The sequence below is a fragment of the Arachis ipaensis genome, chromosome B3, assembly GCF_059453495.1.
Source record: "Arachis ipaensis isolate K30076 ecotype BB chromosome B3, ASM5945349v1, whole genome shotgun sequence".
In the NCBI taxonomy this organism is placed as follows: domain Eukaryota; kingdom Viridiplantae; phylum Streptophyta; class Magnoliopsida; order Fabales; family Fabaceae; genus Arachis; species Arachis ipaensis.
Genome location: NC_142438.1, coordinates 38,809,922 through 38,836,417, shown reverse-complemented (window position 1 = coordinate 38,836,417; position 26,496 = coordinate 38,809,922). Strand labels below are relative to the sequence as shown.

General features: G+C 36.0%; 1 non-coding gene across 1 annotated transcript; it reads left to right on the top strand.

Moving 5' to 3' along the window:
* The first annotated feature begins 1,686 nt into the window (after positions 1-1,686).
* Positions 1,687-1,794, top strand: LOC148570351 (small nucleolar RNA R71). The gene has a single exon (XR_015908219.1). It is a non-coding gene; the product is annotated as a small nucleolar RNA R71 (small nucleolar RNA).
* The last annotated feature ends 24,702 nt before the right edge of the window (positions 1,795-26,496 follow it).

Below are 26,496 nucleotides of genomic sequence, written 5' to 3'. Positions count from 1 at the left end.
TAACTTGACAGTGGGCTCTCATGGAGCCTCACAGATGTTCAGAGCTTTGTTGAGACTTCCCAACACCAAACTTAGAGTTTGGTTGTGGCCTCCCAACACCAAACTTGAGTTTGACTGTGGGGGCTCTGTATGAGTCTGTTTTAAGAGAAGATTACTGTGCCTCTTTTCCATATTTACAGAAGGATGTCCTTGAGTTTTAAACTCAAGGGAGTCCTCATTCAATTGAAGGACTAGTTCACCTCTGTTAACATCAATCATAGCTCTTGCTGTGGCTAGGAAGGGTCTTCCAAGAATGATGGATTCATCCTTATCCTTCCCAGTATCTAGGATTATGAAATCAGCAGGGATGTAAAGGCCTTCAACCTTTACTAACACGTCCTCTACTTGTCCATAAGCCTCTTTTCTTGAGTTGTTTGCCATCTCTAATGAGATTCTAGCAGCTTGCACCTCAAAGATTCCAAGTTTTTCCATTACAGAGAGTGGCATGAGGTTTATTCCTGACCCAAGGTCACATAGAGCCTTCTCAAAGGTCATGGTGCCTATGGTACAAGGTATTAGGAACTTTCCAGGATCCTGTTTCTTCTAAGGCAATCTCAGTTGATCCAATACATTTAGTTCATTGGTGAACAGGGGAGGTTCATCTTCCCAAGTCTCATTGCCAAATAAATTGGCATTCAGCTTCATGATTGCACCAAGGAACTTGGCAACTTGCTCTTCAGTAACATCTTCATTCTCTTTAGAAGAAGAGTACTCTTTAGAGCTCATGAATGGCATAAGGAGATTCAATGGAATCTCTATGGTCTCTAGATGAGCCTCAGATTCCTTTGGTTCCTCAGAGGGAAACTCCTTATTGATCACTAGACGTCCCAGGAGGTCTTCCTCACTGGGATTCACGTCCTCAACCTCCCTTACAGGTTCGGCCATGGTAATTAATTCAATGGCCTTGCACTCTCCTTTTAGATTCTCTTCTGTATTGCTTGGGAGAGTACTAGGAGGGGTTTCAGTGATTCTTTTACTCAGCTGGCCTACTTGTGCTTCCAAATTTCTAATGGAGGACCTTGTCTCATTCATGAAACTCACAGTGGCCTTAGATAGATCAGAGACTAAGTTTGCTAAATTAGAGGTATTTTGTTCAGAGTTCTCTGTCTGTTGCTGAGTGGATGATGAAAAAGGCTTGCTATTGCTAAACCTGTTTCTTCCACCATTATTAAAGCCTTGTTGAGGCTTTTGTTGATCCTTCCATGAGAGATTTGGGTGATTTCTCCATGAGGGATTATAGGTGTTTCCATAAGGTTCACCCATATAATTTACCTCTGCAATTGCAAGGTTTTCAGGATCATAAGCTTCTTCCTCAGAAGATGCCTCTTGAGTACTGTTGGATGCAGCTTGCATTCCATTCAGACTCTGAGAAATCATATTGACTTGCTGAGTCAATATTTTATTCTGAGCCAATATAGCATTCAGAGTATCAATTTCAAGAACTCCCTTCTTCTGAGGCGTCCCATTACTCATAGGATTCCTCTCAGAAGTGTACATAAACTGGTTGTTAGCAACCATGTCAATGAGTTCTTGAGCTTCTGCAGGCATTTTCTTTAGGTGAATGGATCCACCTGCAGAAGTATCCAATGACATCTTAGCTAATTCAGACAGACCATCATAGAATATATCCAGAATGGTCCATTCTGAAAGCATGTCAGAAGGACACTTTTTGGTCATTTCCTTGTATCTCTCCAAAGCTTCATAGAGCGATTCACCTTCTTTCTGTCTAAAGGTTTGAACATCCATTCTAAGCTTACTCAGCTTTTAAGGAGGAAAGAACTTGGCTAAGAAAGCCTTGACCAGCTTATCCCAAGAGTTCAGGCTATCCTTAGGTTGAGAGTCCAACCATACTCTAGCTCTGTCTCTTACAGCAAAAGGGAAAAGCATGAGCCTGTAGACTTCAGGATCTACTCCATTAGTCTTAACAGTATCACAGATCTGCAAAAATTCAGTTAAGAACTGAAAAGGATCTTCAGATGGAAGTCCATGAAACTTGCAGTTCTGCTGCATCAGAGAAACTAATTGAGGTTTCAGCTCAAAGTTGTTTGCTCCAATGGTAGGGATGGAGATGCTTCTTCCATGTAAATTGGAATTAGGTGCAGTAAAGTCACCAAGCATCCTCCTTGCATTATTATTATTTTCGGCTGCCATCTCCTCTTCTTGTTCGAAAATTTCTGAAAGGTGCTTGCTGGATTGTTGTAATTTAGCTTCTCTTAGTTTCCTCTTCAGAGTCCTTTCAGGTTCTGGATCTACTTCAACAAGAATATTCTTGTCCTTGCTCCTGCTCATATGAAAAAGAGGGAACAGAAAAATAATAATAATAGGGATCCTTTTTACCCAGGTATAGAGGTTCCCCTGTGTGAGTAGAAGAAGAAAAGAATGTAATGTAAAGAAAGAAACACAAGGGTGAGGAGAGCAGAGATGTGAGATGAAGAGATGTGTTAGTAGATGAATAAATAAATAGAAAGATATGAGAGAGGAAGAGGATTTTCGAAAATTATTTTTGAAAAATGGTTAGTGATTTTCGAAATTAGTTTTTTGAAAAAGGTTAGTAACTTTCGAAAATTAGGAATAAAATTAAAATCAAAAATTAAAATAATTAGTTAATTAAAAAGAATTTTTGAAAAAGAGGGAGAGAGTTAGTTAGGTAGTTTTGAAAAAGATAAGAAATAAACAAAAAGTTAGTTAGTTAGTTGAAACAAATTTGAAAATCAATTTTGAAAAGATAAGAAGATAAGAAGTTAGAAAAGATATTTTAAAATCAAATTTTTTTGAAAAAGATAAGATAAGAAGATATTTTTGAAAAGATATGATTGAAATTAATTTTGAAAAATATTTGATTTTTAAAATCACAATTAATGACTTGATTCACAAGAAATCACAAGATATGATTCTAGAACTTTAAAGTTTGAATCTTTCTTAACAAGCAAGTAACAAGCTTGAAATTTTTGAATCAAAACATTAATTGATGATGTTATTTTCGAAAATTATGTGATAAAGATAAGAAAAATATTTTTGAAAAATATTTTATAATTTTTGAAAATAAAAAAATGAAAAAGATTTGATTTTTTTTTGAAAAATTTTGAAAAAGATAAGATTTTTAATTTGAAAATTTGATTTGACTCATAAAAACAACTAAATTTTAAAAATTTTTGAAAAAGTCAAATCTAATTTTCGAATTCATGAGAAAAAAAAGGGGAAGATATTTTTTTTTATTTTTGAATTTTTAATGATGAAAGAGAAAAACATGAAAATGATGCAATGCATAAGAATTTTGGATCAAAACAATGAATGCATGCAAGAATGCTATGAATGTCAAGATGAACACCAAGAACACTTTGAAGATCATGATGAACCTCAAGAACATATTTTTGAAAAATTTTTAATGCAAAGAAAACATGCAAGACACCAAACTTAGAAATCTTTAATGCTTAGGCACTAAGAATTCAAGAATGCATATAAAAAATACCATACAACACAAAATAAGAAAACATCAAGATCAAACAAGAAGACTTACCAAGAACAACTTGAAGATCATGAAGAACACTATGAATGCATGAATTTTCGAAAAATGCAGAGAATTTTTAAAAAAAATGCAGTTGACACCAAACTTGAAATTGACTCAAGACTCAAACAAGAAACACAAAATATTTTTTATTTTTATGATTTTATGATTTTTTTGGATTTTTCGAAAATTAATGTGAAAAAGAAAAATAAAGATTCCAAAATTTTTAATATGAATTCCAGGAATCTTGCACTCTTAGTCTAAAGCTCCAATTTGAGGGTTAGACATGGCTTAATAGCCAGTCAAGCTTTAGCATGTAAATCAAGTGGATCAGGAACAGCAGCAGGTGGATCAGCAACAACTAGCTTGCTCTTGATAATGTTGGGTTGGAAGCCCCAGTCTAAATGAATTTAGACATGGCTTTACAGCCAGTCAGGCTTCAACATGCTTCATGAAACACTAGAATTCATTCTTAAAAATTCTAAAGAATATAATAAAAATTTTTGAAAAGAATTTTTATTTTTTTTCGAAAACAGATGAGAAATTTTTGAAAGATTTTTGAAAAATTTTTGAAAATAAAACAAAAAGAAAATTACCTAATCTGAGCAACAAGATGAACCGTCAGTTGTCCAAACTCGAACAATCCCCGGCAACGGCGCCAAAAACTTGGTACGCACGTCTTAATAATTCGTTTTTCATTCACAACTTCGATACAACTAACCAGCAAGTGCACTGGGTCGTCCAAGTAATAAAACCTTACGTGAGTAAGGGTCGATCCCACGGAGATTGTTGGTATGAAGCAAGCTATGGTCATCTTGTAAATCTCAGTTAAGTTGACTCATATGGGCTACAATGATTTTTGAATAGATAAACATAAATAAAACATAAAGTAAAGATAGAGATACTTATGTAAATCATTGGTGAGAATTTCAGATAAGTGTATAGAGATGCTTTTCGTTCCTCTGAACTTCTGCTTTCCTGCTATCTTCATCCAATCAGTCTTACTCCTTTCCATGGCAAGCTTTCTGTTGGGCATCACCGTTGTCAATGGCTACTTCCCGTCCTCTTAGTAAAAATGGTCCAAGATGCTCTGTCACAGCACGGCTATTCATCTGTCGATTCTCGATCATACTGGAATAGGATCCATTGATCCTTTTGCGTCTGTCACTACGCCCAACACTCGCGAATTTTAAGCTCGTCACAGCCATCCCTTCCCAGATCCTACTTGGAATACCACAGACAAGGTTTATACTTTCCGAATCTCAGGAATTGCCATCCATGGGTTCTAACTTATACCACGAAGACACTAATAACTCGGACTCGGTCCCCTGTATTAGATATCCAAGAGATATCCATTCAATCTAAGGTAGAACGGAAGTCGTTGTCAGGCACGAGCTCATAAGTTGAGAATGATGATGACTGTCACGATCATCACATCCATCATATTGAAGTACGAATGAATATCTTAGAAGTGGAATAAGTTGAATTGAATAGAAAAACAGTAGTACTTTGCATTAATCTTTGAGGAACAGCAAAGCTCCACACCTTAATCTATGGTGTGTAGAAACTCTACCGTTGAAAAATACATAAGTGAAAGGTTCAGGCATGGCCGAATGGCCAGCCCCCATGATCTAAGAGCCAGACGTCCCAAGATGTCTAATACAATAGTAAAAAATCCTATTTATAATAAACTAGTTACTAGGGTTTACAGAAGTAAGTAATTGATGCATAAATCCACTTCCGGGGCCCACTTGGTGTGGGCTTGGGCTGAGCTTGAATGTTACACGTGCAGAGGCTCTTTCTGGAGTTGAACGCCAGGTTGTAACGTATTTCTAGCGTTCAAATCTGGTTCGTGACGTGTTTCTGGCGTTTAACTCCAGACAGCAGCGTAGAACTGGCGTTCAACGCCCTTTTACGTTGTCTAAAATCGGCCAAAGTATGGACTATTATATATTTCTGGAAAGCCCTGGATGTCTACTTTCCAACGCAATTGGAAGCGCGCCATTTTGAGTTCTGTAGCTCCAGAAAATCCACTTTGAGTGCAGAGCGGTCATAATCCAACAACATCAGCAGTCCTTCTTCAACCTCTGAATCTGATTTTTGCTCAAGTCCTTCAATTTCAGCCAGAAAATACCTAAAATCATAGAAAAATACACAAACTCATAGTAAAGTCCAAAAATGTGAATTTAGCATAAAAACTAATAAAAACATCCCTAAAAGTAACTAGATTCTACTAAAAACGTACTAAAAACAATGCCAAAAAGCGTATAAATTATCCGCTCATCAGGATCGCACAGAGGTTAGGTTGGCGAAGGCTGTGGGATACAGTGGTGTGACTAGTATTAGTTAGAATTCTCCTAAGTTTAGATAACCCGGTTTATGGTTTAAGTTCTTTATATTTTTATTTATTTTGTTCTAAGCTTGAATATCCGTATGTGATGTGAAGTTCTAGGATTACCTTCAGCGTCCCGGAGCCTTACATCTTACATCATTGGGCACTATTACCATATTGAGAACCTCCGGTTCTCATTCCATACTTTGTTGTTATTTTTCAGATGCAGGTCGTAATCTACTTCGGTGAGATTGCGGAGATAGTGACAGAGTGGAGTATGGTTCGTTCCTTGTTTATTTCTGTTTTACTTTTTCGTCATAGTATTCTCTCACCTTTTGTGTATGTATCTTTATGGCCTTAGAGGCTTATTTGAGAGATAGGTTGTATAAGCTGTTTTAATTCTAAAACTCTGTATCTTTCTATTTGTAACTAGTCGGCTTAAACTCCGCAAGATGAGGCTAGTTCCCTATGATTATTATATTCTTATATCTATATATGTTCTATTCTTTTGCATCGGTACCTTGTATCTTATGCTTAGCTTCGTGGGAACATTTTGCGCTTTTGTAATTCTGTCTTTGAGCTTAATCCTTCATCAGGCTTCTATAATATATTATTCCCTTCTATATATAAATATGTATAAGCCTTAGGACTATCGTAACCTCTGATTAACCTTTACTTTACGGCTAAAGGTAAGGCTTAGGGTAATTAGGGTGTTACATTTAGTGGTATCAGAGCGGTTCGTCCTCGTGAGCCTGAGGGATGGACCGACTGTGCTTCGTTGCACACTCTGGATCATTTTTCTTTCATGCTATTTAGGTTATCTCCTTGATATTGCATAGCATGCTTATTTGTAAGTGCCTTTTTAGGATAATTGAAGCAATAGACTTTCGATATTGAGACTGATCACCTTGATATCGACTGTTTGGTGTGGAAAGAAAACCCGAATGGCAACTCACGGATGAGGTCGATCACGTTAACGGAGAGGTAGTGAGGATGGATAACCTATCCTATGCGTGACAAGCTCAGCATGTTCTGGAAAAGTTTTTTCGTGGGGTTGCGGCATATCAGTTGATGGGTGAGGCTCAACACTGGTGGCAAGAGAAGAGCCAACTGTTTCTTTTGCAGTTTTTACTTATGATTTTCAGTTTCTAACTGGTATGGTCTTGAACCATGTTGAAAAGGGTTTTGAAGGTTAACATGATTTTCAAATTTGGTTTGAAACTTTTGGTTTAAATGTTTTGCTTTTGAAACTAAGTCGAAACTCTCGGTCTGAATAATATGGTTTACAGAAAAAGTGAGTTTTAGGATTTTCTTGAATTGTGATTTTGGTTTATGATTTATCTTATCAAAAAGGGATTCAACTTGAAATTATGATTTAGAAGGAAGGTAAAATCCATGGTTTTGCTAAATTGTGAATTTGGTTTCAAGCTTAACTTAACAAAAAGGATTCAAGTTGCAAGGTTTTGATTTAAGAATAAATGATTTTAAGTATTTTGAAAAAGGTTTGATATTGAACTTGTTTTGAAGGTTTTGGAAAAATGTTACAAAAATCAGTATTTATTTCAAGCAAAATTTTCGATTCTTGAGGACGATAATCAGAGTGACGCAACGGAAGGCGAGAGGGAAAATCCACACGGTAGGGCGCTTTGATAAGGATATGTCGCGTGACTTAGATTTTCGAGGACAAAAATCTTTTTAAGGAGGGGAGGATGTAAGAACCCGAGTTTTTTCACGCAAAACTGTTTTTATAAAAATAATAATTTTAGTGCCCGAAATAAATTCAAAAATTTAGAAGTTTTAATTTGAAGATATAAAGGTGAAATTTGGTTTCAATGGATTTTTCTGAGTCAGAAAATGTATATTCTGAGAAAAATTGCGAACCGGCAAACGAACCGATCAAACCGGTTTAAGTCTGTCCGGTACTGTGTTTTTAGAAAAATAAGATTTTAGAAAATTGGTTTATTGTTTTGAAAGGATAAAAATAATTTTAGAATTGAAAACCTGACACTAATCTTAAAGGTTTTGGCCCAAAGTGGGCCAAACGGGCTAAAAACGCTAACGGGTTGGACCGGACCCAAACCGGGCCCAAAGTCCAACACACACACACACACACACACACATATATATATATATATATAATTTTGAAGGGAAGAGAGAGAGAGAACTCGGATAGGTGATAGTGGGGGGGTGAAACCCCATTGTTACTATTCACTCTCCTCTTCCGGGAGCCATAACTTTTGATCCGAAGCTCCGATTGACGAGACGTTTGCGGCCACACGAAGCTCTCGTCGAGCTCTACGTTTCTATCCAAGAAAACCTGGTAAAAACTCGAAGCTCACTCCCTAGTTTTCTTCCCTAAGTTTCTGCACGATTTTGGTTATGGGTTTTGAGTAGATTTTGTGATTTTGCTTGTTTAGGTATTCTCTAGTAGCGAGTAAATATTGGATTTTACTCCTAATATTGTTGGATAAGGTAAGGTTTCACTAAACCCTTGTGTTTATTTGTTTTGTGTATATTAGGTTTTGATGTTGGTATATATATGTGATGTTAGATTGAGTTTTGGTATTTGTTGGAGTTGGTTGAGGCTTTGGATCAAGCTTGGTGGCTTCGTTTGGTGTTTGGTGCATTTGGAAAATTGGCCAAGGTATGGTTTTGGTTTCCTTTATGTAATATATAATTTTTCTGGAAACTTAGGCTAGTGAACCATAAGATAGGATTGAATGATGTTGGTGTATGATTAATTGTTTATGAAATTATGTTGTATGATAAAGAGTACTATAGGGAATGTTGGAATGTATAATATATGTTTATGATGCTTGTTGAAGGATATTGATGAGTATGATATGTGATGATATATTATAATGATGAGTTGTGTTAATGTTATTGATGAATGAGGAGAATTAGGATGGTTAGATGATGATTATTGATGAGTTGTGTTGGTGGGTGTTGAGATTTGAAGATGGATATTAATGATAATTTTTATTGTTGGTTATTATGGTTGATGAGGATTGTTGAGTATTATTAGTGTTGATGAGTTTTATGATGGATTTGGTTAATGATAGATGTTGTTTGATAATGACTATTAGAATTTATGAGGATTTGTTTTGGTAGTTGAGGTTGTTGTTGATTGATGATGATTATGAGTGTGGATTTATAATTAAATGGAAATTATGGATTGGTAGTGAGATATGGTATAATGGTTGAGTAATTTAGGTGTGAAATTGAGGAGAATGATATGAAATTGTAAGATATTGTATGTGGTAGTGGTTTATGATGATTGAACAGGTTTGGTTTTGATTTTGATTTGAGAGTTGGTTGAATTGGAGGTTTTGAGGCTTTTGGTAAAGTTGATTTTCGGCGAACTTTGATTGATCATAACTTATGCCTCAATTTTCAAAATTAATTAAAAGTTGTTAGAATTAAATTTTATTGAAAACTCTTCGACTTGATATAAAGTTTGTAAAATTTTGAATTTTGTAGAGGAAGTTATGATCATTCAAAGATTGGTGTCAAAATCAAAAATTCTGCAAAGTTGCAGAATATTGTGAGTTCTGGTATGTGTACACGCACACACCAAGGAAGTTTTACAACCTGTGCGTACGCACAACACTGTGCGCAGCACATGTTGGGAAGGTCAGTCTGTTGGGGGCGCTAGCACAGCTTGTGCGAGTGAACAGACTTGTGAATTTTCGTACTTGTGCATACGCATACCCCTATGCGTACGCACACTTTAAAAATCTGCCTGGGCGTGCGCACGCACACTCCTGTGCGTACGCACACGCCCTGTTTCTCAAACTTAAACTTTGTTTTCAACTATTTCATCTTTCCAACAAGCTTGTAAGCTTTTGTGACACCATTTTAAGACTTCTGGTCTTATTTTTGGGTATCAGAATAAGGGAAAGATACTAGGAGGCTTAATTTGGGTTTTACGTTAGAAATTTAGTAAACCGAGGTGTAGGTTTCTGGTGTACTGAGGATGGGTATGGTAGATGAGAAAGGAGGATGGTATTGGAATTGAGGAACTGATTAACTAAGAAGTTCGAAATGGAACTTATGAATTGATGATTGTGGTTGATGGAATGAGTATGAGTGGAAGTGTGCTATGAGCGGTGACCTATGTGATTACGATATGCATTGTTATCCGTCGTAGGGGCTGTGGCGGTCTCCCGCCTACGTTCAGATGTGAGAGTTGAAGCTGGGCTTCTCACTCATATTTCTCGCAACCAGAGGAATGTGGTAAGGCACTCATCCCTCGGAACTATTCCTCCTGAAAATGCGACTTTTCTCTAATTGCAAGGTGGTAGGGCACTAAACCACAAAATCATGCGGCAACCAGAGGAAGGTGGTAGGGCACTCATCCCTCGGAATTTTTCCTCCTTATAAGCAATAGAGAGACTAATCCGTGAGTTATCGACCGGATTTTCTGTCGGGTTTGGCAATAACCGACATGTGATATCACACCCAATAGGGTAGATATTCATCATGTGCATCTCCTATATGCTTGCTTGCTTTGTTTACTTGAGTTTGCCTAATTTTATAACATGCCTACCTGCTTCTTGAACTACTTGTTGTATATGAATATTATCTGTGTTTTACTTGTTTGCATTAATTGTGATTGTCTGGTGCTGAGGAGGTTAGGTAGGCGGTGGCGATGGGATCGCACAGAGGTTAGGTTGGCGAAGGCTGTGGGATACAGCGGTGTGACTAGTATTAGTTAGAATTCTCCTAAGTTTAGATAACTCAGTTTATGGTTTAAGTTCTTTATATATTTATTTATTTTGTTCTAAGCTTGAATATCCGTATGTGATGTGAAGTTCTAGAATTACCTTCAGCGTCCCGGAGCCTTACATCTTACATCATTGGGCACTATTACCATATTGAGAACCTCCGGTTCTCATTCCATACTTTGTTGTTGTTTTTCAGATGCAGGTCGTAATCTACTTCGGTGAGATTGCGGAGATAGTGACAGAGTGGAGTATGGTTCGTTCCTTGTTTATTTCTGTTTTACTTTTTCGTCATAGTATTCTCTCACCTTTTGTATATGTATCTTTATGGCCTTAGAGGCTTATTTGAGAGATAGGTTGTATAAGCTGTTTTAATTCTAAAACTCTGTATCTTTCTATTTGTAACTAGTCGGCTTAAACTCCGCAAGATGAGGCTAGTTCCCTATGATTATTATATTCTTATATCTATATATGTTCTATTCTTTTGCATCGGTACCTTGTATCTTATGCTTAGCTTCGTGGGAACATTTTGCGCTTTTGTAATTCTGTCTTGGAGCTTAATCCTTCATCAGGCTTCTATAATATATTATTCCCTTCTATATATAAATATGTATAAGCCTTAGGACTGTCGTAATCTCTTATTAACCTTTGCTTTACGGCTAGAGGTAAGGCTTAGGGTAATTGGGGGGTTACAATGCCTGTGAAGGTGACACAACACGACACTAACTAATGCATTACTTAGTTGCAACATCCACAAATGATTGCTTTAAATGCTTTGATCAAAAGTTAAGTCACCTAAAGGAAAGTAAAAGTACATCATCATATGAAGCAATAGCTTTCTCCATTGCACATGTCTTCAGATTTCAGAAACATTTTTAAAATATGATATATGTACCGGGTGTCAGCATACGAATGCTTAACACCTTGATACCATGTGATTCATTGCCACTTTACTTTTTTATTTTATTTTGAGAATGCATGTTGAACCTTCAAAAATAATAAAACTAATTAACTATAACTCCCTATTTTAAATTGGTAATCATCATGCCTGGGAGGTAAAGATCCCCAATTTTAGACCACTGCCTTTCACATTCAAAGTACTCAACGTCTGATCTTCTCTCTCTGATTTCATCATGACTACATTGCCCTTCAGAGCCTTTCACAGAAGAATTTAGAAGCAAGAGTGACTAATTTGAAATTAGATATCGTGACTTGACCCTTTACAATAATAAAAAATTAGACAGCAGCAGAGACAGGATAGCATACCTGACATGTTTGGCGCAACAGAAAACAAAGACAGTTTTAACTGTTAAAATGAAAAAATCAAATTCGTAGCAGAGCAGACCTTTTCATTATTTCCAGCTCCAGAGATCACTGCAAACCAAATCAAATGTATGAATTGCATTTAGAATACACAAGACTAACACATTTCATTTTCCTTAAGGATGAACATCTAATATATGATCAAGGTAGCTAAACAAGTTATTGGATTAAAAGCCACAGGATATCACACATCTCTACATATTGCCTAAACTGCAGAAATCGAACACAAGCCTTAAAAATTTCTTAGTTCGATAAAATAGCACAAATAGATCACCTTTGAGCAAATTTTTCAGCCTTAGTCGCAACACCAAAAACAGAAGGATCATTCGACAGCGAGGAATCATTCAATTCAACCATTACTTCAGAAAATCAGTATCTTATAAGAAGTAAAAATTAACACACTCAAACAGAAATAAAAAAAGTTAGAAACTCATATTATTAACAAAAATACAAAACAAGCAAAATTAAATTAAAGCATCAGTGCTTACCGGCGGCGAAGGAGGGAGGCAGGTGACGGTTACAGAAGAATCAGAACTAACGGCAACAGAGGAAGGGAAGTAAGCTCAGACAGAGAGCGACTGAGAGCTCGAAGATACATGTTGACCACACACACACGCACGCACACACGCGCGCGCGCGCGCGCACACGCACGCACGCGCGCGCGCACACACACACACAGGGGGAGAGAGAGAGAGAGAGAGCTCGAAGACACGACCACCGACTGAGCAACCTTCACGACGGTGACGCCACGGTGTCAACCTTTCCTTCGTGCGATGGTGACGAGAAGAGGATCGATGAGAACTGAGAAGAGTTCGGCGATGAGAAGAGTGCGACGGCACCCACGGTCTATCCCCGCTGGCGACGACAATACCCTCTACTGGAGTAGAAGAGTTCGGCGATAAGGGATGGTGATGGTGGTTTAGGGTTAGGTTTCTCAGAGAGAAAAAGAAAGGGGGTGATGTGGGTGTCCGTGGTCCTTAGGTTCTTCTTTCAACTAATTATTATAAAAATATATTTTAATAAAAATAATACCAGCCATATAGTATAATGGCCGCTAAAAATTTTTCATTAAGGGTAATTTTTTTTATATTTTAATAAAAATAATACCAGCCATAGTACTATGGTCACTAAATTTTTCATTAAAAATAATTTTTTTTATATTTTTAGTGACAATAATAATAATTGCCATTATAATATATAGTATTAATGACAAATATATAATAACCATAAAAGCATAACTTAAATAAAAAAATAACGACCATTGTATTATTGCCGCTAAAAATTTGTCACTAAATAAATCTAATTATTCTTATAGTGAACGTTTCTAATTTAACGGCACTATGCTCTTTATTGGGGGAAGAAAAAGAAATTCACGTGTTATCAATTGTAAGATGCATAGAGTAGTGAACAAATGAGATTGAACATTGCTAGTTCATTTGCTATCATTATTTAGAGTTTGAGATTGGTATGACTAATATGATATCAATTGTGCGTTGTAAATTACTTGTTACTAAACATAGTTTTGTAGTAGTCCTCGAATTTATTTGTGATTCTGCTGTTGCTATTTGAGCAGTTATCTACGTGGCAATTCGCCTGTAGCAACGATTTACTAACCGTTATTTAGTCTTTATTAAGAAAGTATATTTCTCTGATTATTTTTTATAAAGAGGCTGAGGTGCTATGCTTACAAGTGGCTGTAAAAAAATAGTCTCATGATGAGACAGGATGCCAGGCTGCTGAGCATTAATAATTGTGATTTCTTTGGAAGGGCCGCCACCATGAACATTTGTTCCAAATGCTATAAGGACATGCTGTTGAAGCAGGAACAGGATAAGCTCGCAAGTAGTAGAAATGAAGGTGATAATCTTAATGAAGTAAATCTGTAGTAAGTTATAACGATGATTAATGACATGGTTGATTTTTTTTTATTATTTGACTTTTGTATTTTTATTTGAACATTGTGATTTATGTAGTACTTTTAATTTGGATAATATTTTAAAATTTATATTAGATAATAATTATGTTTTAGTGTATTTATTTATATTTTATTTATTACTTTATTAAAAAAAAATTTTGATTGAACCACAGTCAAATCGGTTGAACTAATAAACTAATGAACTAGTAGTTAGAACAGTTTGATGATCAATTCGATTTTTAGAACCTTGGTATATTGTATTTTTTTTAATTTTTTTTTTTTTGTTTCCCACGGTATCCCCAAACCCGATAGGTCAAGGACTAATCCGTCGCGGTATTTTTTTAAATTTTTTATTTTTTGGAATTTGGTATATTTGTATTAATATGTTACTGAAAGCACAGATAAGAGGCCGAGTGGCCCAAACCATATAATGTCCAAACTCCACCAACAAAGAAATTAAATGAATTGGACCACCAAAAAGAAGTATTTAGTTGACCTGAGAAAGGTATTTTATATTGAGTATTAACTATTAAGGGATCGGGGATAAAAATAATATAAAATTTATTTTGAGAAATAAATTATTGGACCTTTGATATTCGGAACTAAACCCAAATAAAAATAATATAAAAATTTATGATATTGATGGGAACTAGAAACATATTTACACCTAATATTCATTATTTTTAATTATACTTATTATAATTTTTTACTAGTAATTTAAATTAAATTTGATTTACTATTTATTTCAATATTATCTAATATATAAGTTTTTTATTAGAACGTTATGTTTTGTTTTAATCAAATATCATATGTAACAGACAAAATAACAAATTTGCAGAATGGGTTGGCAACCGCGGAAAAGGACCCATAAATAGAAAGTAACTCACCAGGAAAAGTCTGAAGCGGTTGAAGGGACCAACAGCATTGTGTCAACAGGTTAGGACCTTATAAATTGGTACATGATTATTGATTATTTATTTATTTGTTGGGTTATGGCCCGTATAACCTTTTTTTATTATTTTGAGTTCAAAACTGTACTATCACCTTTTTTCAACTTTCTGTAAAATCACTCTCACAGAATCTGGCCCATTAGTCTCCCCACATTTTAGGACCACTCATTATTCATATAGTCAGAACAAAACTTGTATTTCAGGATCTGTCATTTGTGTACCACTTGGGATTTCATAAAGGCATATCTAAAGTCATATATATGGGTACTAATCACCATAGACTTAAACATTCACGTCATCTCTGCTTTATTCGCTTAATTAAATTGGATAGAGAAAGTAATATTTGTACAAATTACCTTGCCATAAAGAGTTTGATAACAGAATTTGATTTGTTTTTTAGAATATACCTCGTTCTGACTTTGAAAAGATTATTAGTGATGATGGTATTGGAAGAGGGTAATAGAAGAAAGTTGAAATGAAAAAGATAAAATCAGTGATTTTATTAGTCAAAAATTTAATTATTTAATTATTATAATAGTGTGAATGGATATATATAGGTCCAATTATTAATTATTTTAGATACATCACAAATAGTAATGGTCTCAACAATGACTTAATATTCTAAGTTTTAATATTTTTCTTTAAACTTAGAGATGAGTCAGACGAGAGCACTCTAAGTTTGGATTTGAAGTTGAAACTAATTTCTGAAAGGGGCTTCGTAAGGATGTCAACGATTTGAGCTGAGGAGGGGATATGATTGACAAAGAGTTGCTTATTCGCTATCCATTCCCGAACAAAAGACATGTCAAGGGCGAAGTGTTTGGATCATCCATGGAGGACAGAATTAGCATCCAAGAGACAGGTACTTAGGTTGTCGCAAAAGATTACAGGAGGATGAGAGACACGAATATGAAGTTCATCGAGCAATGTCTAAAGCCAGAGAAGTTATTCCATAGTTGAGGCAATCCTGCGAAACTCGGCTTCGGTGCTGCTGCGGCTCACCTTGATCTGCTTCCTGCTGCTCCAAGAAATTAGGTTGGTCCCCAAGTAGACACAGAATCCAGATGTGGATGTTTTGTCATCCAAAATCATTAGCCCAATCAGAATCACTATAGGCAATTAAACGCAAGTCTGAATTAGAAAAGAACTCCAAACCATGATGTAGTGATCTAGCAGGATAACGCAACACGCATTTCACTGCTGACCAATGAGAGTGAAGGGGTCTGTGCATATATTGACTAATTTTGTTTACTGAGTATGATATTTCAAGGCGAGTAATAGTCGCATATTGGAGGGCCCCAACGATGGAACGATATAATATTGGGTTGATGGATGAGATTTTGCGCCGGTTTAGAATTTCACTCTAGAAAAGAGGACTTCTTCATTGTAAGCATAGTCCAAACTAGCAATTAAATTCCAACATCAAAGTTTAATTCAAATTAAAATAGCCGAGAGTAATTAAACCTCGGATCGTCTTCCCTAGGAACTAGTGACAATAAACGCACAATTTTGATGGTGAGAATCAAGGGGTGTTTTTCAATAGTGAGGCAAACGATTAAAGGAATTAAAGAACAATCAAAATTGCAATTAATAAACTAATAAAGGAATTAAAGAACTATCTATGTATTATGAACAAGTAATGCTTTAAAATGATGGAAATGTGGTTCAAAACATAAATAGAACCTTGACTTGGGATGAGTTATGGAATCCCTTCATTGCCATAACCACAACTATGATAATTATGATGGATTAATCTCACCTAGTCAACCCTTAACATTGAAGAGTAAGTCAAGTGAGTATAATTGTTATTAATTCACAAATCCTATCTAACTTACTAATTACCTTAGTAAAAAGCTAGCTTTAGTGGAAACAATAACAACTAACAACCCAAGAATTATCACTAAATGTCAGACATTATGACTTTAGCATTCCATATACTCATTCCCCCAAGTCAAGGGGTAGAAATCTACCTCATAATCAAAATTGACATTTCATCAAACACATGGTAGCCATATTCACAAAACATGGCAAAATTGTAAAATTACTGAAAATTATGAACAACCAATGATCAAAATCAACAAGGGCAACTCAATAAACATATAATAACCATCAAACATCAAATTCATTAACCAAAACTCAAAATTGTAAGAAGCATATATGTATTGATAAAGGAAATTAAAATAGAGAAAAGTGTAGAACAAGAAGTGTAATAAAAGAGAAAATTAAGAAATACTTACAATGGAAATTGCTAAAATCCAAGATCAAAATTGGTAAATGAAAACTTGTAGTATAAACCCTAATTAAATCCTAAGAAAGTTTGAAAGAAAACCTAAGCTACGCTACCCTAAACTACCCTAAGTGTGTTGTATAATGTATTGTATATTGTGTGGTTGCTTCCCCCTCCTTATAAGCTTCAAAGCCTTCAGAAATGGGCCAAAAAGCCTCCCGAATCGCGAGCCACATGACTTTTTAATGAAGTCATGCGCAGGAACTTGTGCGTACGCACACATGCTGATTTCCTCTTGTGCGTACGCACAGGGAGTTGGGCGTACACACACTTGGCTATGTGCTTCTCCTTTGTTTTCTTCATGTTCTCTCCCAATTGCATGCTTCTCTTCCACCCTTATCAAGCCATTCCTATCTATTACACCTGAAATTACTCATCAAAATATCAAGGCATCAAATAGACTAAAAGTGGAATCAAATTGATTAAATTAAACACAAAATATCATGTTTTCACATTTGGACATAATTTAAAGAGAAAACACAAAAGCATGCTATTTAGATGAATAAATGTGGGTTTATATGATGAAATCCACTCAAATCAATCCAAAATTTATCGTCAAATATGGATTCATCAATTCTCCCACACTTAAACAATAGCATGTCCTCATACTAATCACAATCAAAGGAGAAGGGTAAAAGGGTAAGCAACTTATTTAATGCACTATCTACATGCATGCGACTATGCAAAATGTTAACTACCTATATCTAGACTATACCATGGTTCCTTATTGAGTTCGGCAAAAACAAATAAGAGATTTTCAATTAATCCAAAATAGATCATTAGGGCCAAGGCAAGGAATTAATACAATATGATCAACATCCAAATATTTGATTTAAAGGTTTCAAAAATTAATTCCACAACTTGCAAGAAAACACAAGGTAAGAGAAGGAATCATAGAATTGAGCAATCGAACCCCTCACCGGATGTGTATACGCTCTAATCGCTCAGTGTTTAGGGCTTAATCCCTCAATTCTCCTTTAATCATGGTTTCTAGGATTTGCTAGTTATCTAACAATCAACAAATACTGATGCATGAATGTAAATATCATGAGGTCTTTGGAGGGTTGTAATGGGGTTAGGGTAAGGGTATGATTAATATGGTTAAGTGGACTAGTAGATTGGATCTTTGATTAGCTCAAGTATCCCTTCTAATCCTATATAACATATTCACACAAAAGAGAACAACCTAATTTTCCATTCACCTCCCTTTCCACACTCACTCATGCATTTTCTTTCTAATTCACACACATATGCATTCTTTATTTAGCATTATTATTATCATTTCTTTTCTTTTTCTTCCTTCTTTTTTTTTATACACCAAAATTTCTCTTTTGTCACCAAAAAGAGATGCATATGTCTTAAGTAATGAATGCATGAATGTTTACCCTTTTTTCCAAATTTTCTCAATGAATACCTAATGTAAACTTGCTACCAATGTTTCTCCACAAATTCCCCCCACACTTAAATAACACACATTACTTAACCCAAGCTAATCAAAGATACAATTCATGGACATAAATGATTTTTCGCTTAGAGCAATTGGTGTGCTTAATATTAGAACAAAAGGGAAAGTAAAAGGTCCAAAAGTGGTTTACAAAGGTAGATGTAAGGGTATGGCCATATGGTTTAGTGAGTTTAATTTCAAAAAATGGCCTCAATCATACTAAATGCATTCAAAACATCAAATATAGGACATAAAGATTCAAGAAAATCTAAGATCCTAATCATAAGGGAATGTAGCACACAAGAACAAAATTTGTAGTTGAAAATATGTAACCATCCATTAAAGCTCAAATCGCACTTGGTATTTTGTTCTAACTCATTTTTTATGTTCCATAAAAATACTTCAAGCAAGTTGAAAAATAAATTTTCAAATCTAATCAATGGAATGTCCTAAGAGAGATTTCTTGAAAACTCCTTTGTTGTTTTTACCAAACTTATTTTCTATATTAGGCAACACGCAAATGCAAATATTTACTACAAATAGAATTATAAACAAGCTAAGATGTATATAAGCAAACTAAGCAAAGTGCAATGCAATGAAATACTAAACAAATATTCACAAAAAACATAACTACTAAAAACTAGAAAATAGTACAAAGTGTTGAGAAATAGAAATTTACGCCCCAAAATTGCGGATCTTCCCCCACACTTAAATGTTGCACGGTCCTCCATGCATGCACATAATCCGGGAGTGAAGAGATGCGAGGCTCCACCTTCAGCTGGTGGCCACTGGAGCTCGGGATGCTGAATAGAACAAATAAACAAAAATTGAGAAAAAGGTTATAAAAGTGTGGTATGATAAAAGACAATGTGTGTATTCTAAGTGTGCGCACGGTTCAGAACACACACATTGGCCGGGTAAAAACGGTAACCACACAATCAAAAGAGATAGCATGTGTTCCTCAATTAAGTAGCCTAGGTTGCAAGTAAAGATAAGCAAGAGTGAAGGTACAAACAAACCTAGGTAACCACAACTAAAGTGAATTGAATATATGAGATATTGGATATTGAAATTGTGCAAGTGAAAGCGCAAGATTGATATAGAAGCACAATAAACAATAACCAATCCAATAATAAAAAGAAAACTCCTTATTCATCATGAAACATAATGAAATAGCCACATGGAAAAGGTACTTATTGCAAAAAGTGACAAGCTTGATAAGAATCAAGTCAAGTTACTCAAACAAATGTAAGGCATTAACAAGAAATAAGTACCGGTCATGTGATGAATTTGATATGAAAATCATGATGAACAAGTAATTTCAACTCAATTCACTTAATTCAATACACACTTATAAATAAATTGTCCTAGGGTGCAATGAAAACATGAATATTCAAACCCACTAGGTACTAGTAATTTAAAGCAAAGTATAAGTGCATTGATGAAACTCAATCTTAAATAACATCAATGATAATCCAAGGTGCACAATTCATGATTAACAGATTAAGTTGCCAAACAAGGGTATAGTTTAACGCATATGGTAGCTACAACATATGGATCAAACTCAAAATTCAATTAGGCAATTAAACAAGGACTTAATGCTTAGTGCACATATTTATCAAAAAAAAATATGCCAAATTTCAAGCAAGAAGCAACCCAATCAACATCAATCAAACACTTGCAACTTATTTAATTAACAAACAACTAAACCAAATCTAATATAATTACTAAAATAAAAATGAGATGCAATGAAAACTAAGTAAAAACAAGTAGAAAAACATGGAAAAAGCAAGAGAAGAGAGGAATAGATCGGAGGGGGCAGAAGTGTGTTAGGGCTTAATGAAAAGTGCAATCAAAAGTATGCCCAAAACAGTACTTGTGAGTATGCACAAACATGTGTGCATACGCACACAAAGTGGGCAATGGAAGGTATGCACGCGCACAAGGGTGTGTGAACGCTCCGAGCAGAGAGGGAATTAAGACGTGTGCGTACGCACAGGTGGGTATGCACGCACAAAACAGTTTTTTTTTTTTTTTTTTTTTGCAAAAAGGATCATGTGTGAGGGCGCATGAAAGTGTGCATACGCACAGAGAGCAAAAAGCCCAAGGTGCGCACGCACAGAGGGGTGCGAGTGCTCCCAACAGAAGGGATGCAAATGAGTGTGCGTACGCACGAGTGGGTGCGTGCGCACAAAATGGGAAATTTAGGGTTGTTGTGCATACGCACAATGGGCAAAAATTGGGATGCGCACACGCACAGAGACGTGCGAGCGCTCCCAACAGGGGCTGTGCAGGCTAGTGTGCATACGCACAAGGGCGTACGCACGCACAATGCCCTGTTTTTCCAAGAAAATTTTCTTAATTTCTAAGGGACTTAAGCCTTAGCTCAACACAAATTTCAACCCAAAACATCCTGAAATTCATAAATTCATTATCTATATGGAGATTAACCTATTTATGCTCAAAATCAAACAAAACTTAAACTAACTAAAAGAAGCAAAATACAATAATTCAAGACTATAAACAAGAAAAGGGTAAAAAAGATGTTATCATGGTAGGGTGTCTCCCACCTAGCACTTTTATTTAAAGTCCTTAAGTTGAACTTTTTGAGGAGACTCTTGTTACGGTGGCTTATGTTTCCACTCCTCCTTGAATCTCCATCCAAGCTTGCACTTCAAAGCTCCTCCGAGATCCCATATTCTAGTTTTTCGCTTTCCTTTTTGTTGACCTCTATAACTCAAGCCGGATGGACAAACTCTCAATTTAGTGAATTTACCCTTGAAGCAACCCAACACTCTCCGAAAATCACTCAATGGTGTTTTATACCATGCTTGAATCCCAAAGGTTGAATTGGCTTTCTTGATGAGCCTTGGATTCCCTTGGCCACCAACACTCTTTTCTCCACCATGTACCAACCCAAGAAAGGCCTTAAGTTGGTAATCCGTCTCCAAGATAGCATATTGATGGAGGCCAATGAAGTTCATCGGTGAAATTGCCACCCATTCAATATGTTCTTGGAACGGAATTGCTTCCTCACCAACTTCCTCTTCTCCATCACTCAAGTCATAACAAGGAGGTTGTGAGAAGTCCACATCAACCTCTATTCCAAATCCAATAGGGGAAGGTTCATCAAGATCATTGAGGGGATTGACCAATGTGGGTAAAAAATCTTAAATGATGGAATCCACATCTTGGTCAATCTCCCTCAATTCTCCATTTTTCTCCTCTGGTTCAAATACTTCTTTTTCTTCCTCTTGTTGCAATTCATACTCTAACCCTTCTTCTTTCCCTTGAGGCTCCATGTTTTTCTCCTCACTACACCCTTTAGTCAATCCTTCACATTCTTCAAGAGGAGTGCCTTGACAAGATGAGTGTAGGAGGACTAAGCGGTTCACCGCTTCGGCTATGGTAGCCACAAATTACCCTTGTGTCCTTCGGAATTTTTCTTGCTCTTGGAGAAAGGCTTAAAGCTCTTGTTCTTCTTGAGACAAGGGTTGGAGAACTCCACAATTAGGTAAGAGGGAAGATTTATTAGGTGGGATAAAGGTTGTATATGTAGGAGGTAGTTCATGTTGATGAGTATCTTGAGGTGGTATGTAAGGAGGTGGATGATGGTATTGGTGTGGTATTTAAAAATATGGTGATTGAGGATTACGTTGGGGTATGGGCCATAGGTATATGGTGGTGGAGGTGCACCATTAAAGTGAAATCCACCATATCCTTGGTTTGGATATGTGCATTAGGGAGGGCATGGCTCATTGTGACATGGAGGAGATTGCTCCTCCCTCAATTGATTTCTCCATCCCATGATGCAATCCAAAGATATAATTATCACTCCCTACAAAATGATCACAACCATACTCCAAACCAAGAGGGTGATAACTCATAGAAAAAAATAGAAAATAAAAGCAAAGGACAAAGATATCATCACCCTGATTGCTCAATTTGAGTGTCGTAGCCATAGAGGTGGGCATAGGTTCGACATTAAGCATCCCTGCCCTTGTAAGAAGGTCCTTAATATACTTGGATTGAGATAAAACAACATGAGAGTTAGATAAGAAAGTAGTTTCAATGCCAAGAAAATAATATAAAGTGCCTAAATCTTTAAGAGAAAAGATAGCATATAGTTGAGAAATAAGATGATTAATAGTGGCTTGGTCAGTCCCTGTAAGAAGAATATCATCAACATAAACAAGTATGTAAGTAGTGTTAGTAGGTGTAGTGTGAATAAAAAAGGAGTGATTAGATTTTGTATGATGAAAACTAAAATTGTGAAGAGTATTTTTGAGTGTGGTGAACTAGGCACGGGGTGCCTGTTTAAGGCCATAAAGGGCCTTATGAAGCTTGCAAACAGCATGTGGATTAGAAGATATGAAGCCAGGTGGTTGAAGCATAAAAATATCTTTATCTAATTTACCATTAAGGAATGCATTATTGAAGTCACATTAGCGAATGTGCCAACCTTTGGACAGAGCCAAAGTGAGGAGAATATGTATGGTGGCTAGTTTAACTATGGGCTAAACACTTGATCAAAATCTAGGCCCTCTTTTTAGTAGAATCCTTTGGCAACAAGGCGTGCTTTGTACTATTTAATAGTGGCATCTGGGTTTTGCTTGATGGTGAAAAGCCACCAACAGCCAATAACAGTGGCATTAGGAGGTGGGTTCACAATTTTCCAAGTTCGATTTTTAAGAAGAGCATTATACTCTTCTAGCATTGCAGCTTTCCACTCTGAAAATTGCATGGCTTGATCAACATTAGAGGAAATGGTAGATAAATTAGCTTGAGAATGAAGAGTAGTGCAGTGGGCTTTGGGTTTTATGATGCCGGATTTGGCACGCATTTACATGAGATGAGTGTTTAGAGGAGGTGGATTATTGATGATGGATAAAGGGGCAGGGACATCAATCCCAGTGATAGGAATGTTAGAAAAAATAGGTGTGGCTGACTTAGATGAAGATGAAGAACAATTAGTATAAATAGTAGTAGGTGGGGAGGAGAGAGTAGTATGAGAAGGTGATAGTAAAGTGGATAAAAGAGGAGGATGATGAACAGAATAAGTTGTGACAGGAATGATTGGACAAGAAAGATGAGTGGATTGAAGAGAGGATGAAGAATTGGATGAATGATCAGAAAAAAGTGAATGATAAGGATAAGTGGTTTCATCAAAACGGACATGACGGGAGACATAAATTTTGCTATCCGAAGCCAAACACTTATAATCTTTGTGGTTGGTGGCATAACCAAGGAAAACACAGGATTTGGATCTATGTTCAAGTTTATATTTATTGTAATAGGAAAGACATCCAAAAACACGAAGAAAAGTGTAATCAGGAATTTGGTGATAGAGGAGCTCAAAGGGAGATTTATTATTAAGAGATGGAGATGGAAGACGATTAATAATGTATGTGGTGCTGGTGAAAGCATCAAGCCAAAATTTGAGAGGGAGAGAGGCATTAGCAAGCATGGCTAAGCCTAACTCAGTTATGCGACGATGCTTTCGTTCGACTTTACCATTTTGAGGATGAAAATAAGGACAGGCGAGTCTATGTGTGATGTCAAGGTTAAAAGAAGATCTATAAAAGCATGACATATAAATTCTCCTCCATTATAAGTTTAAATGCATTTAATAGAGCATCCAGTGAGATTTTTAATAAAATCCTTGTATTGTTTGAAAGCAGTGATGGTTTGGGACTTATTGAGAAGTAAAAAGATAGAAGTATAGCCAGAGTATACATCAACAATAGACAAATAATATCAAAAATCAGATGAAGAAGGGACGGGGAAGGGACCCTAAAGATCAGCAAAGATGAGTTCAAGGGGATGAGAGTAGGAGTGATGAGATGAAAAATGAGGAAGTTGATGACTTTTGGCCTTGTAACATGCATCACAAAGAGATGTAGCAGTGATATTATTAGAATAAGGAATTGAGGCATGTTGGAGAACTAAGGCAATAATTCTAGAAGAGGCATGAGCAAAGCATTTATGCCAAAGATCATGAGCGACAGTATTAGTATAACAGGCTTTTGGTGCATCGAGAGAAATAGTGCCAGGAACATTCACATTATGAAATTTGTAAATACCATTTGTTTCAGAACCATGCAAAAGGATTTGTTTAGAATGAGAAGATCTAACACAACAATAATGTGCATGGAATTCAAAATACACTCCATTATCCTCAGCAAACTTTTGAACACTGATGAAATTTTTAGCAATATTGAAAACATGTAATAAATTAAGTAAGGCAAATTGAATATTAGAAGAAGGTGAAGTTAGAGTAGAGTTACCAATATACTTGATCTGAATACCTGTGCCATTACCGATGGAGACATGATTTGAACCACTATATTCGGAGCTAGAAATTAAATTTTGTTTATCATGGGTGAGATAGTTTGAAGCTACAGAATCTGGGTACCAGGCATTATCTTGAACAGAAGAGGGTGTGGCAATTAGAGCCTGAGGATTGTGAAAGGAGGTTGATGGAGGAGGTGGAAGCTAAGATCATTGAGAAGAATAAAGAGGGTTATTAAAATTCTGATCAAATAAAAAATAATACTGCCAAACTCCATAATCTAATCGACCACAAAGTCGATATTGAATTCAATTTGCAGTTTGCCAAGAATTGCGCCCTCCACGAAAAAAGCGTCCTCCTTTGCCTCAACGTCCACCATTGCCTCGACCAAAATTTTGAGATGTGAAAACGATGCTTGTGAGTTTGGAGAGGTGAAATTGTTGCCTGGAATTTGAGTTTAGGTGAGATTGGCTTGAACTAATGGTGTTTTTTCTTTGGTAGGCTGTTCTTGCATTTCATCTTGTGCCATGAGGAATGCTTCAAGTTCGGGAATGGTCCATGGTTCTTTTCTGCCAAGAACAAAAGTGCGGAAAGCTTTGTAGTTAGAGTTCAAACCCTCAAGAATAGCATCAACCTGTTCATCAATTGTAAGGGGAGAGCCAACTGCAGTAAGAAGGTCTACAATCTTTTTTATTTGAGTGAGATATTCAGTGACAGGAAGGGTGAGTTTTTTGATGGATATTAATTGGGTCTTGAGTTGTTTGATGCGAGATTTGGTGTGAGCTGCAAAGTATGTGTTGAGACGATCACAAATTTGATGAACTCAAGTGCATCCAACCATGCAATTTTGAAAAGAAATATCTATTGAAGACAACAGCCAAGTCTGGATCGCATAATCTTGTTGAATCCATGCTTGATAGGTGGCGGATTCATTTCTAGCAGCTTTGTCAGCTTCTGTGGCAAATTGGGTTAGGTTTTAGTTTCATTAAGATGATTTCTAAATTTTTTAGAAAAAATTGTGGACAAGGCAATTTGTTTCCATAGAAGAAAAGAATTTTCAGTTAGTTTGTCAGAAATGGGAACAAGGAGATTTTCTGGGTTTGATTAGAAGTGGAAGCAATGGAAAATAAAAAAAAAAAAGAGGAAAAAGAAAAAGAAGAGTGGAGAAGCTTGAGGTCCGAATCGGTGCCACTCTGATAGCATATTGGAACAAGGGTAATAGAAAGAAAGTCTAAATGAAAAAAATGGAACCAGTGATCTTATTAGTCAAAATCCTAACTATTACAATAGTGTAAATGGATATATATATATATATAGGCCCAATCGCTAAACATTTCAGATACACAACAAATAGCAATGGTCTCAACAATGACTTAATATTCTAAGTCTTAATAGATGGAAGAAAAAGTATTTTATCTCATTTAATTTGTATTTAGATTTTTTTGGACAGTTTAGTCCCGTTTTATTATTAAAAAAAATAAAAAAGTTTTCGCATGTACAGTGTACTTGACTGATATACCAGTATTCAGTAATGAACTAATCGTGAAACATTTCGACATTGATTTAAAAATAAGAAAGGCTCAGATTTAAAGCTTAATTTTGACATGATCATGTGAATGTGTAGAGCACGGTGAGGGGGTGACCAATTGGTCAATTATTCGAAAAAGGTAACTCCGAAAGAGTTG